The sequence below is a fragment of the Hemicordylus capensis genome, chromosome 4 (assembly GCF_027244095.1).
Source record: "Hemicordylus capensis ecotype Gifberg chromosome 4, rHemCap1.1.pri, whole genome shotgun sequence".
Taxonomy (NCBI): Eukaryota; Metazoa; Chordata; class Lepidosauria; order Squamata; family Cordylidae; genus Hemicordylus; species Hemicordylus capensis.
Genome location: NC_069660.1, coordinates 74,070,129 through 74,086,487, shown reverse-complemented (window position 1 = coordinate 74,086,487; position 16,359 = coordinate 74,070,129). Strand labels below are relative to the sequence as shown.

Below are 16,359 nucleotides of genomic sequence, written 5' to 3'. Positions count from 1 at the left end.
GAGCTGAACCACTTCAGACATGATACCAAAGAAATCCATTCATGTAAAGAACTAGCTGTCAGCGAGAAGGGTTCTAACTTAGCTTTCTCTCTGGATTGTTAGTTTTCTATGTTCAGGGAATTGTTTTCTATCAAGAACTATCAATCAAATCATGTATGCACCACCTTGCAATCCAAAGTGGTACAGTCTAGATCAAGGTTTATCACCAGCCAAAACAAGGCCCCAGGCATGGCTAGAGAGCCCTCATCAGAATATGTACAATCATATTAAACACAATCACCTATATAGGACTTTAGAAATATGCAGCACCATACTCACCTCAGACCTCCCAAATAACCCACAGCATTTTATGGGCAAGATACCCTTACCACCATTTGAGCAAAACCTTCTTAGATTCTTCTTTTTATTCTTCTCATTTTGACTAGTTACAACTTGTTTTTAGCATTCTCCCTAAGCACAGTTTTGGTGTAACAGCAAATCCTACTTGGCTATTTACAGCACTTGGCTGGAGCATTAGGCAGGGACAGGAATGCTTCAGGTAGTGACAGCCTACAAGGAAATGTTAGTTCAGATACGAATCTGAATATGAATATGACAAATATTTATATACCGGTTTTCAACAAAAGTTCCCAAGGCGTTTTACATAGAGAAATAAAAATGAATTTAAATTTAAACAAGTTGTTCTAGTAAGAACTAAGCTGCCTATTTTCCTTTCACTATCTCTACAACTGGTCTAAATTTGGTTCAAATTGAGGTCCACAAGTTAGATCTCTTGTGCTTCAAATGTTCATGTGTCTGACATCTTGGCTCAGGGTAGATGACATCATCAAAAGATACACCATTGAGGTGTCCCTGTGTGTCACTCACTACAACAGTGTCAGATTTGGTTCAAATGGGTTAGACAGTCCTCAAGTTAGTGCACTTGCTCCTCAAAAATTCAAACATCCACCATCTTGGACTGGGGTGGATGACATCATCAAAAACTACACCATTGAGGCATCCCTATGTATCCCCTATGTGTCCATACATCTGTAGCAAAATTGGTCCAAATCAGTTAAGCGGTTCACAAGTCAGCCCACTTGCGCCTCAAAAGTTTATGCATTTGCCATCTTGAATCAGGGTGGATGACATCATCACAAACTATGCCATTGAAGTGTTCCCATGTGCCCCTACAGCTGAAGCAAATTTGGTTCAAATCAGTTAGGTGGTTCACAAGTTAGTCCACTTGCTCTTCAAATGTTTACTCATCCACCATCTTGAATGACATCATCACAAACTAAACCATTAAGGTGTCCCTGTGTGTCACTTACTACAACTATACCTCATTTTGTTCAAATTGGTTAGATAGTCCATAAGTTAGCCCACTTGTGCCTCAAAAATTTACACATCTGCCATCTTGAATTGGGGTGGATAACATCATCACAATTTATGCCATTGAGGTGTCCCTACAACTGTACCCGATTTGGTTCATATCGGTCCAGGCATTGTGAAGTTGATAGGGCGGACACACAGACAGACAAACGGAATGCTGGGTGATCTCATAAGCCTACTGGAAAGTATGCTAAAAATGACTTCGCTATCCCCAAAGGGCTCACAATCTAAACAAGAAAAATAAGATAGACACCAGCAACACCCACTGGAGGAACAATGTGCTGGGGGTAGATAGGGAAGAGAATCGCCACTTTTTAAAAAGTGTCTCTTTGGTCAGTTAGCAGGGGATGGCCACTGTTGTCGCATTTCACTTTTGTCTCTCACTGTCTAGTGTCTTTATATATATATTTCTCTAAGACATACCTGTGGCTAATCCCATGTGTGGCAGCTCTCGCGAGAGTTCGGAAGGCTGCCAGATAGCCATGGGTGGGTGGGAAGAAAATGGCTGGTGGGGAGGGGACAGTGGTGGAGGCCGGCTGGCGGATTAAACAGCGACAGGAGGGCAGAAGGAAGTGGCGGCGGTGGTGGGCAGGCAGGAGAAGGAGGCAGAAGCTGTGGAGGAGAAGCAGCAGCCAGGCTAGCCTGCTGCGGAGGAGAAGCAGCGGCTAAGCAGGCTGGCCAACAAGGGAGAACGAGCTAGTGGGGGGGGGAGAACAAAATGGGGCTGGGGGGGAGAGACATGGAGAACTAGGGGTGCAGATGCTCTGTGCCTGGTCAGTTAGTTACTCTTAATGAGTTTCCTGTATGACTACAGTTCCTTCTCAGGAATTACAGGCTCAGGATAAATGCTAAATGTACACAATTCCTCCTCCTCCTCCTCCATAAACTGGGTCCAGTTTGTGGGGGAAAGGGAGAGAGAGGGGAAGCCCAGAGATGGCATTTCAAAGTAGCGAGGTTCCAGGACTATAAAATAAGCAGGTTCATTTTAAACTAGTGATTAGTAAGCTATCTACCTGAATGGTCACATGAGAGAAATAAGACAAATGTGCTCCCCACCCCCACAGGAGACTCTGATAATGAAAGAGATGAACAAAGACTGAGATCAGGAATGGGGCCAGTGTGTGGCTTAAATAATCCACACAAGCATTTACCTCTGTAATGAGCTTTGAACATTTGCACACAACAAACGCTCAGGAAATGAAGCACAAGAGTTGAAAGATTAGCATGAACCAATGTGGGTGGCACTAGCACATAATGCAATGTTCTGTGGAAGGTCACATTAAAAATGCCAATTTGGGTCCATCCTTAAAATATCATGCAGGGAGAAAGTCTGTTATCTTCATGCTCACTCAGGCAATCCGAGGTAAACTGCAGACGTGCTTAAACAATGTCAGGCAGACTCCAGCACAGTTTGGTTGCCAAAGTAATAACATATTTGTATTTATTTATAAATACATATTTGTATTTATTTAAAACATTCACATGCGCTGACATTCCTGCATTCAAGGGAACTCCTACAAAGCCTATTATTTTGAAAAGTAGAAAACCACAAGTTCAGATAAAAACCATGGGCTTTCAAAATATCAGAACCCTGGTGGTCTAATGCCTTTCTGGAAAGCATGACAAGAAAACCCTTATCTCCTCAGGGAAGTTATTCCTCAGCCTCAGGACCCTTTAACAAAAAGTCCTACTCTGTACAGTACATGTTCTCACTCAAGATACTGAAGGAACTCAGTGTGAAGCCCAGCCTAAAGAATACAGATGGAGCAGAGGTTCCTATCAGAAGAAGCAGGATTTAAAGTAGGTGGGTTACAGGTCATGAAATACTTTGAAGGCAAGTACCAAGACCTTGAATTGAGCCTAGATGCCAACAGGCCGCCAGTGTGATGACAGCAAAACTGACTATATCCTTGCCTCTGTATCCATCTGAAGGCTGCAGCTTCTGGGCTGTCTTCAAAAGCAGCACCACACAAAGCAGGGCTGCATAACTTCAGCCCTCCTGTAGACTGTGAGCCCTTTTAGGGGTCAGGGAGCCATTTCATTTATTTATATATATCTGTGTAAACCACTTTGGAAACTTTAGTTGAAAAGCAGCAGAGCCGGACTGGGGGCACTGAGAGGGCAGTGGAATGTATGTGGGGAGGGCGCTGGGTTTTGAGCAGAATGAGTAATGAAGGGGGTGAGTATTCACTGCTGCCGAGTGGGGAGGGGTGCAGGGGCGCCCCACAGGTAGGGCGCACCGGGAATATACCCTGTTGCCCTGTGGGCCAGCCTGAAAAGCAGTATATAAATATCTGTTGTACTGTAGTTGTTGTAGTGTAGATGCTGGACTAAAACTACAACTCCCATCATCTCTACTGGCCACTATAGCCAGGGATATATGGAAGTTTTAATCCCAAAATTGTGCAGCTTTGATGTAAAGCATGTTATAGCAGTAAATTCTAGAGTTTACAAAAGCATGTAGTGAAAGATAGTGAAGTCGCTCCTCTCCAGCAAAGGTCAGAGCCTAAACAGCAGTTGATAAAAGGCAGCCTTGACAATTAACACTATCTACTTATCTTGGAGCATAGCAAGGTCCAAGAATATTCCTATACTCGATCTGCAAAAGTGGGAAATTAGTATCCCATCTATCACAAATCATAAAGAATCCCTCCAGAACACTGGGATTCTCAACCAGCATCTTCTCTGTTTTCAGCTTTTCTGTACTGTTTGTTTGTTTGTTTGTTTGTTTGTTTAGCTAGCATATTTCTATACTACCCAAAACACAAGTTCTCTGGGCGGTTTACAGGACAATATCCAATTTTCCCCAATGAAGAGGGCATTTATGTTATTTAAAAAAACTTTATAAAAGGATTTTTCAAATTATTTTTTTTTACAGCGAATGACTATTCAGATTAAGTCTGGCCACCATGCAGCATTTTCAAATGTCATCATGAAGCCCAGCTTTGGCAATCTGCCAACAGAGTTCAGATCAGCTACAAGGAAAGCCAAGAATAAAGCCAGCCCCAAACAATGAGCCCATTAATTAAACTTAATTCCACAGGCAAATAGAATGGCTTAGAATGAATTGCATGGTAGAGCTCTATAAGCAAACACATGCAAATAGATGACACTTTTGAAAGCCGAGAAAAGGGAAACACAGGAAATCAATATGGATATATCTGTGTTTTCAATCTTCTGGTGACAAAACTTGGTAATGTCTTCTGTGATTTTCCTGGCCTTAGTTTCAATTAAAGCACAAAACCAATTCAAACTGATCTCAGAACCCTGGCAACACATCTGTATATGACCTTTATAACATGAGACAATAGAGACAAGAAGGTTTCTGAGGGATACCGACCTAAAGAGAGAATCTATGCCTTCTCATAGTGGTGCCACTGCCGATAATGTGAAACTTCAAGTGCCAGGAGATCTGCCTTGCCTCAATTTGCTTACTTTCTGTCATTCTTTGAAGATCTGGCTATTTAAGCAGACCTTTAGTGAAACTTCGGAGAGTTGACTCTCTGCTGTTCCTGACTTGGTTCTGTGCTGCTTTTATCATGTTCTGCTTTAAGATGATTTTGATTGTTATTTTTTACCTTATTTTGTAAGCAGCTGTCAGCGTGCGTTTCAGCATGGAAAGGCAGTGGTTGTTGCTGGTATCTACCTTACATTTCCTTTTAGATTGTGAGCCTTTTTGGGACAGAGAAGTATCTCATTTATTGATTACTAGTAGGTGAGGCCTGTCATTGACTGGGCAAAGTAATTTTGTGTATTACATTGCTAGGGAAATTCAAGAAATAAAATCCAGGAAGCCCTCTAATATTATGGGGGTAACATTAGTGGAAATTGTGATATTGGAGTGCTTGACCTAACCCCCCAAATGGGGTTAGTTTCCTTAGTTAAATAATCCACTCTCACGGCAAGAGTGAATGGAGCAACCTGCATGGGGAAAGTGGCTATTTAAACTTTAAACTTCCCCACACATCAGTTGAGAAGCACAGGGAGGGATAAATTTTAAATAGCGACTTTCCCCACTTCTCAGCTGACACATGGGGAGATTTAAAGAAGCGGTGCAAAAGGCAAGCATGGATGTTGCAGCCTGCACCTCTTGTACCGCTTATTTAACTCTCCCCGTGCACCAGTTGAAAAGCGGAGAGAGTAGCTATTTAAACGGTATATCAATTTAAATTTAGTTGGAAGGGGGAGAAAACCATTAATAACTGAAACTACTCCCTGCAATAATCATTAGGATACAGGGAGGTGGCCTACAAATGGGCAAAAATTCTATTTGAGGGCCACCTGTATACATCATATTGTCTATATATATAATTCTCTTAGACCAGGGATTCTCAACGTTGGGTCCCCAGATGTTATTGGACTTCAACTCCCACAATCCCCAGCCAAAGGCCAATGGGGCTGGGGATTATGGGAGTTGAAGTCCAATAACATCTGGGGACCCAACGTTGAGAAGCCCTGTCTTAGACGTACCCATTGCTAATCCCATGTGTGGCAGCTCTCAGGAGAGTTCGTGAGCAAGGGGAGGGGGAGAGGGAAATGACAGTGGAGAAGATAAGGCGGATGGCTGGACGGCCAGGCCAGCGGGTGGGGAGAGAAAGCGGTGGCCAGGCTGGCCAGTGAGTGGTGAGAGAAAGTGGTGGCTGGCAGGGTCAGAAAGCAGTGGCCAGGCCGGCTGGTGGGGAAGGGTGAGAGAAAGCGATAGCCAGGCTAGTGGGAGAGAAAGAGGGAGGGGGGCAAGAAAGAGAGAGAACTAGAGGCACAGATGCTCTGCGCCTGGGTCAGCTAGTTTTTTTAAATTAATGTGCTTGCAAAAGGGAAGCAAAATAACAGTTTGAAATTTGTAGGATTTCAAGTTCAAAAGTTATTCATTTATTGAATTACCATCATATATTATAAATTTGAATCCGAGAAAGATCTTCTGTATGGCATGATGTCATTTTGGAATAATTTATCTGATTATTATTAATAATTTATCTGTCTTATGTTTCTTTTTAGAATGTGAGCCCTTTGGGGACAGGGTTCCATCTTGTTTGTTTGTTATTTCTCTGTGTAAAAAGGCCTGAGCCATTTTTGGAACGGCGGTATAGAAACAGAATAAATAATAATAAAAATAAATAATAATTATTGAGTGTTAAAAATCTGTTGAGAACAATAACAGTTAAAAAATGTTTCCATAAATTCTTCTTTAAAATTAAAACAACATTTACATATTTCCCCTGGAATATTTCTGTTTAACAATTCAGCTAATTTAAGTGGCAAGATTGTTAATGCAAAATGTGGTATCTGTATGTAGGTAATCAGGAAGTATGATATTCAGAATTTCTTCTTAAAAATTTAAAAAAACACCAATTATTTAAATTTTCACTGAGCATATCCAGTGTAAAAAGTAGTGTGTCTAATTTCAGTGGCATGGAACTCAGATTATTGTGTGGGCCTTTCCTACAGTTTCCACTAGTAGTGGTTCTCTTAATCATGTGCCCATCATAGCCCTCCTCTATCCTTCCACAGTTTACAGGACTCTGAGGGCCCCTTCACATATGACATTTTTTCCTAGAATAAGATTATCTCAGTGTGAGGGAAAATATGTGCTTGCATATATAACTACGTATATACATGTGTGTATTGTACAAACAGTATGAGTATTTAAGTGTACAGTACATATCAGTACATATATAGGATGAGTATATGTGTGTACAATACATACCAGTAGGGATGTGCACAAAACTGGTTCACTTAGTTCAGTTCAAATTTGAACTGGATTTGAACCGAACTTGGCATGTTTGGTTTTGCCCCCTGACCTGGCCCGGCTTGAATTCGAGACGGTTTTGGCTGGGTTTAAGGGTGGCAGGGGATGTTAAAATACTGTAAAATAATGAATTACCACCAGCAGTGGGTATGGTGGCCGCAGGGGAGTCTCCGGCGGTTCCCCCTCCCCCCGCCAGCCTCCCACTGAGTCTCCTGGGAATGGTTTGGCCCCCTGCGTGTGCATGGTGGCCATTTTTGGGGCGACTGCACATACGTACCGGTCAATTGCATGGTAATGCAATTGGCCCATCTGCATGTGCGATGGCCCAAATAATGACCACCACACATGCACAGGGGGCTGAACCAGCCCTAGGAGACTCGGGGGGAGGCCGGCAGGGGGAGTGGGAGCCTCCGAAGCACCTCCGAGGCTGCCGTAGCTGGCGGTGGTGGTAAGTAATTCATTATTATATAGTATTTTAATGCCACTCACCACCTTTGATCTGGGCCGAAACCGGCCCAAGAGGTTTGGTTCAACCTTAGACCAAACCAAGTCTGGTTTGGTTAGAGGTTGAGCATGCGAACCGGCCCAGTTCAAGTGCGAACCAGTTCAATATCGAACCAGTTTGCACATCTCTACATACCACTTTTCAAACATGTGCTATCAAATTCAGAAAGTGTTCACTAATATGTTATATATGCAGGGTCTTTTCATTAACATGCAGAGGTTATTTTTATGTAGACAAGATAAGTGTAAATCACACCTTTAAATCAACAAATCAGCAATGTTCTCCCCTCAAAAAATTAATTACATTGTTTTAGAGCTTTCAAGTCATCTTTCCCCCCACCTGCAGGACACAGATTTTACCTCACAACAACCCTAACATTAAAACCTAAGGGTGGATAATAGTTTCTTTCGCAATTAAAACCTACCACCTCAGAATGCAGGGTTATCTTTTAATAAGTCATATACTTAAAAAAAAAGTGTGGCTGGTCTTGCTACACTGTTTTCAACAATATCCACTGACTGATAATGTGGGGGAAAGGAACTGGTTGATATTGGCCCTGGGTACCTTCTAACATTCCTGCCTTAGCAACTATTCAAAGTGAAAGCAGCGCAAGTAGAAAAGTCAGCTCCATTTGAAGCACTTGGCAACAGAAGCTATCAAAGTCCAGCAGGCGGTGTACAAATAACTAAAGCCCTGTTTGCTCTGCCAGCCAGACATCTGGTGGGAGGAGACGGCAATCAGATGCCTTTTATTGGGGACTGCCAGACTGGACAAGAAAGATACAACCAAATAAAACTAAGAAACTGGGAACTGGAGATAATGAGCCAATGCTGTCAGAATGCCCAGTTATCTTAGGCACTTTCAAGGTTTCTGTGAGGACACCTTAATGAGGCAAGATTTCCATCATCTTCGGCAATGGCCTACATGATGAGGAAAGTTACTCAAAGTAGTCCCATTGAAATCAAAAGGACAAGTTAGGTAATGTCATTGTCATTACGGTGCTCACCAGTCAGTTTGAAAGACTCCCATTTATGCTTTTAGGAGGATGTTGAACTCAAGCTCAAATTCAGAAAGGAGAACATTTTTTGATTGTCATTCAGTTTCAAAACCTCATTATTTGCAGTCCGCGTATCCGTGGGGTGTCTCATTGACACCCATTTTCAGTATCAGTGGATACAAAGGGGTTAAAAGCCATGTATCCGCAGTTCCTAGAGGGCCGGAAGTGACCGCGGAGGTCACTTCTGGTTGCCATTTTGTTTCACAGAGCCCAGGAGGAGGCAGGAGGAGACATTTTGTGGCTCATTTTAAAAAACCAGATTTTTCCTTTTGATTTTTCTTTGTTTTCAGGGGCATTTCACTCTTTGGAGGGCGTTTCTGGGCACATTGGGGACCCGTGGAGCACACTGCAGTGAGTTTCGGGTCATTTTGGGGCTGGAAATTTTTTCCCCCTCTACCCTAGAACATAGCCTCCCTTCCCCCATAGCTCTAATGCCTCATTACCTGCGGTTCCGTTTCTCACGGCAGTAGGCGAGGAACGGAACCCCCATGAGTAATGAGGTTCTCCTGTATCCCAATGGCTTTCTCTGTCTCCTGAATAAAATGATTACTAGTACTGCTATTGATTTGCTTTTAACAGCATGTTTGGATTTTTATCCCATAAAACACCGATTTTTATCTCATAAAATAGGCAGATATAGAAGGACTCCAATCGCGGAGAGGCTATGCCCTTGTGACACTGGGCGGGTCAAAATACAGAGCATGTTCCCCTCTACTGCCCCTTCTACAGAGATAGTCGTGCAAAGCTCATTTTGCCACTACTAAGTTTCCTGAATGTCCAAGCCATTCCTGCACCACGATGCTGCTTTCAGATGAAGATCCGACCCTCACGTATAACACTGCCAAGTTCTGCATGGTAGCGTGTCAGATACGCCGGGCCATGACAGCCTCCAGGCCTTGCTCTGAGAGCAGCTTGTAACTATACCACAGCCCCACCACAACAATGTACAAATTCTAAACAGGCGTCAGCCTCAGCCTAATCTCAGCTTCATGTTTTTAATCATTTTTTAATGCTTTTCTTTTACCTCGTGTTTTATAACATAGCAAATCCTTGCATTCAGTGTTCCCTCTAGCAGGGATTTCCAGATGTTGTTGACTACAACTCCCAGAATCCCCAGCTGCAATGGCTTTTGCTTGGAGATTCTGGAAGTTGTAGTCAATAACATCTGGGAATCCCTGTTAGAGGGAACACTGCTTGCATTTTATATTAACATCGCCTTTTATGACCAGCCTTCATTAATTTTATTAACAGATTCGTCTTGGATTTAAGATTTCATTTATGCCCTGTTTTGGTAGATTTTTTTTACAGTTGTATACAATGTAATAGTTTTATAGTTGTATATTCTGCAATTGCCTTTATGTCACTATGGTATCTCTCACATTGGCAGACTTTTACAGTTTATACAGTGTTTTAGTTTTATAGGTTTATAACTTGCTATTGCTTTCTGTGATATCACCTGTTGCTTGGTTTTATGCTCGTCTATGACCGTAATAAAGAGGGTTGATTTATATCTTATAAAATCACCCACTAACCACTCATGTTTAATATCCTCTAGGGGCTAACAGGAATGTTATAAGAAGCTGAACATCTTCCCCTACAACCCAAATCCAGCAGTGAGAGAAAACGTTGTTACCATCTCTGTGAATTCATATGGCTTTGAGACCAGCCCAGCACGTAGGTGGTCGTTAAGGTCACAGTCTCTCACAGTGTTAACCTGAAGTGGAGTGCATGCATGCCTGAAACTGTCTCTCCCACCGTGATGAAAGCACAGGGGTGCAGTTGCAGGAGCCTTTGAGAACTGTCCCTGGTTCTGATCCACACCTTTTCAGAGCCATGCTGATCAGCTTTGTTTCTAGCTTGAAGATCTGGGTCTGCACCTTGATAGAAAAGCATTCACCCACTGCTGTAAATATTCCATACTCTATGAGAAATGAACAAGAAAAGGGGCAATGTTCGGGCCTGTGGAACAGAGCTGAACCAAGAAACAGATTATTGCATTCATGGACCACATTGAAACCCTAAAACACTTTAAAAGCAGTGGTTGCCAACTTGTGGTCCACCATATGCTGTTGAACTACAACTCTCATCATCCCCAGCCACAATAAATTGCAACTGGGGATGATGGGAGTTGTAATTCAGCAACATCTGGATTGTCTAAAGGCATCCACAACTGACCTGCTCTTTCTTGCAGATGGCAGGCATGCTAAAAGTCAGGGCTGTCTTTAATTCACTATCTAAGCAGTTAAGGACCTACACCAGGTTTTTTAAATGTAATACCAATAATATCCCACCTCCTTGACATTGCTACTTCCAGTTCAGCTTTAATTTGCTTAAATTTTCCAAAAGAACATTCAAGAATGAATCCTAAAAGCCTGAAGCATCTCACCGATGGAGGGCAGCCCCTAAACCAAAACTGAACTATTTTCCCTCAACATCCTGCTTTCTGAGATAGGTGGCAGTGTTGTGCCTAATTTGCAGATGGGGAATGATGGAGCCCATTTGTGGTGGGAGTGGTGGGGGGGGGCGTGGAGAATGGAACAGCTTGGATTCCAAGTTCTTATTCTTACAAGTCCTCAAATTATTATTATTAATAATAACAAGATATTTATATACCACTTTCGGAACAAAAAAAGCTATCAAAGCAGTTTGCATAGAAAAAGGAATAAGATGGTTCTCTGTTCCAAAGAGGCTCACACAATCTTTAAAAAAAGAAAAAGCAGAAGATAGACACCAGCCGCTGCCACTGGAGAGATTATGCTGTGCCGAGGCCTGAACATAGGAAGCCGCCTTATACTGAGTCAGGCCACTAGTCCATCTATCTCAGTACTGTCTACACTGACTGGCAGTGGCTCTCCAAGGTTTTAGGCAGGATTCTCTCCCACCCCTACGTGCAGTTAACTGGGACCTTTGGAGCGCAATGCAGATGCTCTACCAGTGAGCTATAGTCCCTAAGGTGCCTCTTTGCCCAGAGAGCAGCGGTTAGAACCAAACTGTCTTCTTTCAATAAAATCCAAATTTCTCTCTCTTCAGGTCTACAACAGAGTGAGTGGCAGAACATCCCACCATGCTGCTGCCATCACATGGCATGAATGTTGCTCACTGTGCACAGGACCCCACCTGTGTAGTTATTAACTACACATTTGCCACAGCCACACTGACAACAAATTGCTACTAGCTTTGATATTGCTTCCAGTATGCATGCAATGTGAATTAGATTATTTGCATGGCCGTTTATCACAGTTAGATACTGTGCATGGGTTTCAGAATTACATAGGGAACCTGAAAGTCATCAAGAATCTTACAGACTAGGATACTGTATCATACAAATACAAGGAAAACCCTCTCTGCCATTCTGGCAAGGATTTCAGCTGTAGTTCTTAACAGCTCTAAAGGGGGAATGCACCAAGTAATTGAGTGACCAACTTGTATGTACCCATCACAGATGCTTTTCCCAAACACATTCTGATAATTTATTAATAATACTTTTGACTTAGCTGTTAATGGACAGAAAGCTTAGCGCATTCATCTCCACAACAGCTGATAACATAGATCCTTGTACAGATGGAGGACTGAAACTGAGAAAGAGCACTTTGCCAAGGCTGCTAGCGTGCCTATGGGCAAGCAGGGATTAAAATCCTTGTCTTCCAAATCCATTGCTAATGAGAGAGAAATCTCTTGATGCTTCGAAAGGGTTTCCTGGCAATCAGTTAAATTCATTCCCAATATAAAGTCTATTAAATATACCGAACTATAATGAACTTCCCTGCTGTTAATATACCCAGGGAGACGGTCTATTCCAGTTTCTGGGAGCATGCTTTCTCATGTTCTCACCTTTCTCTCTCCCTGGCACTCCATCCTCAATTCTTTCCACATTAATCTTATGTTGCTCACCCATTCTCCCTCCGGGTAAATTCCCTAAATTAGCCATCTAGTGAACAAACTATTACTAAACATCGGGAGGAAAGGTCAGATCATCTCAGTTTTCCAATTCTACCTTCAGATCAGAGAAATGTGGAAACCAACCCTCATGCATTTACCTGAATCACTGCTGAGATGCCTGGGTGAAGGTGCCCCCTATTCTGAGCTGGCTTTGATGTTCATATCCCTTTGCGCACCTGTCCCTGTGTCCCAGGGTCAGACTGCCCTCTCTCCACCTGCACACTATTGATTCCCACTGAGATGGGAACAGTGCAGGGAGTGGTCCAAGTGTCAGCCAAGCACAAAATCATGCATGTCCCAGCTGAGCAGCAGAGCAGAGCTTGGCGTTCACCTCAAAAGGGTGACAGAAGCCCCTGTTTATAAATCCTCTTCCTTCTCCTAGGAAGTCACTTGCCCCATAGAGAATCCTGCCCATGAGAAATGGTCCTGAAGGAAGTTGGCAGTGAGGTGTAATTTGTGTATCACTAGTCAAGCATAACCACACACACACACCCCATACCACAATCAAACATAAGGTCAATTTGCCTTTGGCATGGGGTGAGTCAGCTGGTGGAGTGGGGAGAGCAAGAAACAGCTTGGAGAGGTAACTGGTCTGGGGAAGAAGACTAATGCAGAGTACAGAATGGCCTTCTATAGATACCTCACTACCCTCTGAATTAGAAATTGACTTATCACACTTATATGTTGGCCATACAACAGAACATACTGCTCTGTTTCATATTGAAGATGTGCTACAGTATATCTCTGAAGGAAGGAGGACAGCTGGTCTTGTGGTAGCAAGCATGACTTGTCCCCATAGCTAAGCAGGGTCTGCCCTGGTTGCATCTGAATGGGAGACTTGATGTGTGAGCACTGCAAGATATTCCCCCCAGGGGATGGAGCCGCTCTGGGAAGAGCAGAAGGTTTCAAGTTCCCTCCCTGGCTTCTCCAAGATAGGGCTGAGAGAGATTCCTGCCTGCAACCTTGGAGAAGTCGCTGCTAGTCTGTGAAGACAATACTGAGCTAGATAGACCAATGGTCTGACTCAGTATATGGCAGTTTCCTATGTTCCTATGACGCCGATTCCTTACACAGTCTACATAATGGACAGCAGGGATCCTGAAGGCAGTGCCACTAGCAGAGTCCACAGGGCAGGAAAATGTGCAAATATCCCATGCAACAGAATACAACTGTTCCCTTCAAACATCTTCTGACACTTCCAGCTTTGTTTCAGCGAACACATTAATCATGTGATGACTTTAACTTCAGCTGATGACTTTAGAATATTGAACAGCCATTGCAGTTCCAATTTACAGAGCTTTTATATCACTTAATGAAGGCAATTCACACATTCCACTACAAGTCAAATGGTATCAAAAACATAATGTGATTAACGTGCATCTGTGAAGCGGACCAAAGGCTCTGATTATCAAAGCACATGGTGGGGCAGAGGGGGGGAGGGGAGGGGAAAAACACTTTGAAGGCTGGGCAGTTTGTCTTCCCACAGCACAATTAATTCAAGATTCTCAACAGTTTTTATATTTTAATAAACTTTCCAAGAACTGTGCATTCCCATAACCAATTTCAGTACAGATAAAACTAACCCACACAGATTTAAGCCAACGGACACAGCCAGGAAATGAGCATTGAATCTATAGCATTAAGATCTAGTTCTCAACTCTAAGGTAATATCTCTGCTGTCACTTCCTACAGATCCAACCTGGAAAGAAGCAAAAGGAAGAACTGCAGGACAGATCCTGCCTGGTTAAAGAGGTACTATTATCTGACACAGGAGGAATCTATGCCAACACCACTTCTGTGACTGCACAAGCAGCTACATCAGGATTATATCCACCAGCTGTACTGATTGGTGTGGGACACGTGTGCACGACAGCATGATTGCGTGGGTTGGTAGTATGTTTGCAGATGACTCGCAGGCTAACTGGGACAAGTTTATTTTTTTAAATGCAGTTATACTCCATCAACAAATCAGTAGTGGGATAACCTATCTGTGTGGGAAATTTACTGAAAGGTATCCTGCATACTTCAGTGATTGCAAAAATCTGTCAGCTGAAAGTGACAGTGAAGATAACAGCTAGAAAACCTGGAAAATCATTGCCCTCCTAGATGCACACACCATTTCCCACAGAGAGATGGCACTGGGCTGACAAAAGAGTGAAGGGGTCTGGTTCTTAAATGTCTCAGTTAAAAACATTCACACTTACCCTTTAGGTGTACAGAGATGTGTCGACTACCAGCAGCAGCATCAATCCAGTAAAATGATTAGGAGAATGCCAATCTTAGATGCCTCTACTGGGCATGGAGAACTCAGAGAAAGGGGGATGGGGCAGCTAAGACTTGGTCCCAGGGGTCAATCAGCTGGGACTGGGGTTTACCCCTGCATCTGAAATCAAATAAAGTTTGCAAGGGGCCAAGTGCTCAAAGACACAACAAATCCCTTAGGAGGGGAAAAGTCCCACTAGAAATGTCTGTCACAGGCAGTGACAGGCAGGCACACCAGTCACCACACTGCTCAGAACAGGTGTGTGATGGATGGTGAATATGTGAAGAAATGCATGCAGCTAGTTACAGGCAGCCCTGCAGCTGAACACTAGGAATGCAATGTGTTCAGAAAAAGCCTCCTTTGCCCATTATATTTAATTCCTTCCTTATTTACCTGAACAAACAAGCTGTGTGCTTACATCAGTTGGAGGTGTTTAAATATCCCAGCCTGTAGTTAACCCTTTAGTGATAATCCCACATACAAGTCAAGCAAACAAACCTCCATGCCCCAGCAGATTGCCCACTCTCCCTGCAGCTGCATACCTTTTAATCCTACTGAGACCCCAGCTGAACCAGCAGCTCTCTGTGCCCAGCACTGTCACCAGAGCAACCCATACCTTGCTAGGGTGCCTGTAGGCCAGCTGCAGAATCTCCTCACTGGAGATACCCCAGGAGGAGAATTCAGTGGCTAGTCAGAAGGGTCCTGTGCTATCCTTTGGGCAGTACTGCTTATCCTGGAGACAGGCCCAAGCCCCACTTACTTACCTTGCTTCCACGGGTCTTTGCACTTGTTGGTTGTGGTGACCGTCCATCAGGGCCCCAGTTGCAGCTTTAATAATACTGAACAGGGCTGTCCTCAGGGCAGGGCAGGCAGGGCAACCACCTGGCTCCCGCTCTTATTGCTGCTATTAAAATCAACTGGGAGGGGGCTCTGCACTGCCTGATTTGCCCCAGCCCCCACCATGGCTCTCTAAGGGCTGAACTGAATACAGAACATGCCTGTGCATGTGTGAATGCAGAGAAGTGGTGTAGTGGTTAGAGTGCCGGACTAGGACCGGGGAGACCCAGGTCCAAATCCCCATTCAGCCATGATACTAGCTGGGTGACTCTGGGCCAGTCACTTCTCTCTCAGCCTAACCTACTTCACAGGGTTGTTGTGAATGAGAAACTCAAGTATGTAGTACATCACTCTGGGCTCCTTGGAGGAAGAGCAGGATATAAATGTAACAAACAAACAAACAAACAAATAATATGGTGGTTGGGACTGAGGCAGTGGCAGACACAGGGACCAGCAGGGAAAGGGTCAATGGCAATAAGAGCAGAACAGCATGAGATAGATACTTAAGAGAGTCAGGTAAGAGCAGGGTTCCATGTCATTATGTCATCTGTTGAGGAACAGCAGGGCATCTGTGGCCTATTGATACTAAGTGGTCAAACTGCATTGGAAACTTATCCCTGCTCCCTCCACATTCTCTTGGA

The 16,359-nt window shown here is 43.6% G+C and overlaps 1 protein-coding gene across 1 annotated transcript in view; it reads right to left on the bottom strand.

The window, feature by feature from the left end:
• Nucleotides 1–15,736, bottom strand: part of SPDEF (SAM pointed domain containing ETS transcription factor) — a 45,299-nt gene extending 29,563 nt beyond the window's left edge. The window contains exon 1 of the mRNA XM_053244016.1: nt 15,646–15,736. The gene's annotated coding sequence lies outside the window, so the exon portion shown is untranslated. The remainder of the gene's footprint in view (nt 1–15,645) is intronic.
• Nucleotides 15,737–16,359: the final 623 nt, after the last annotated feature.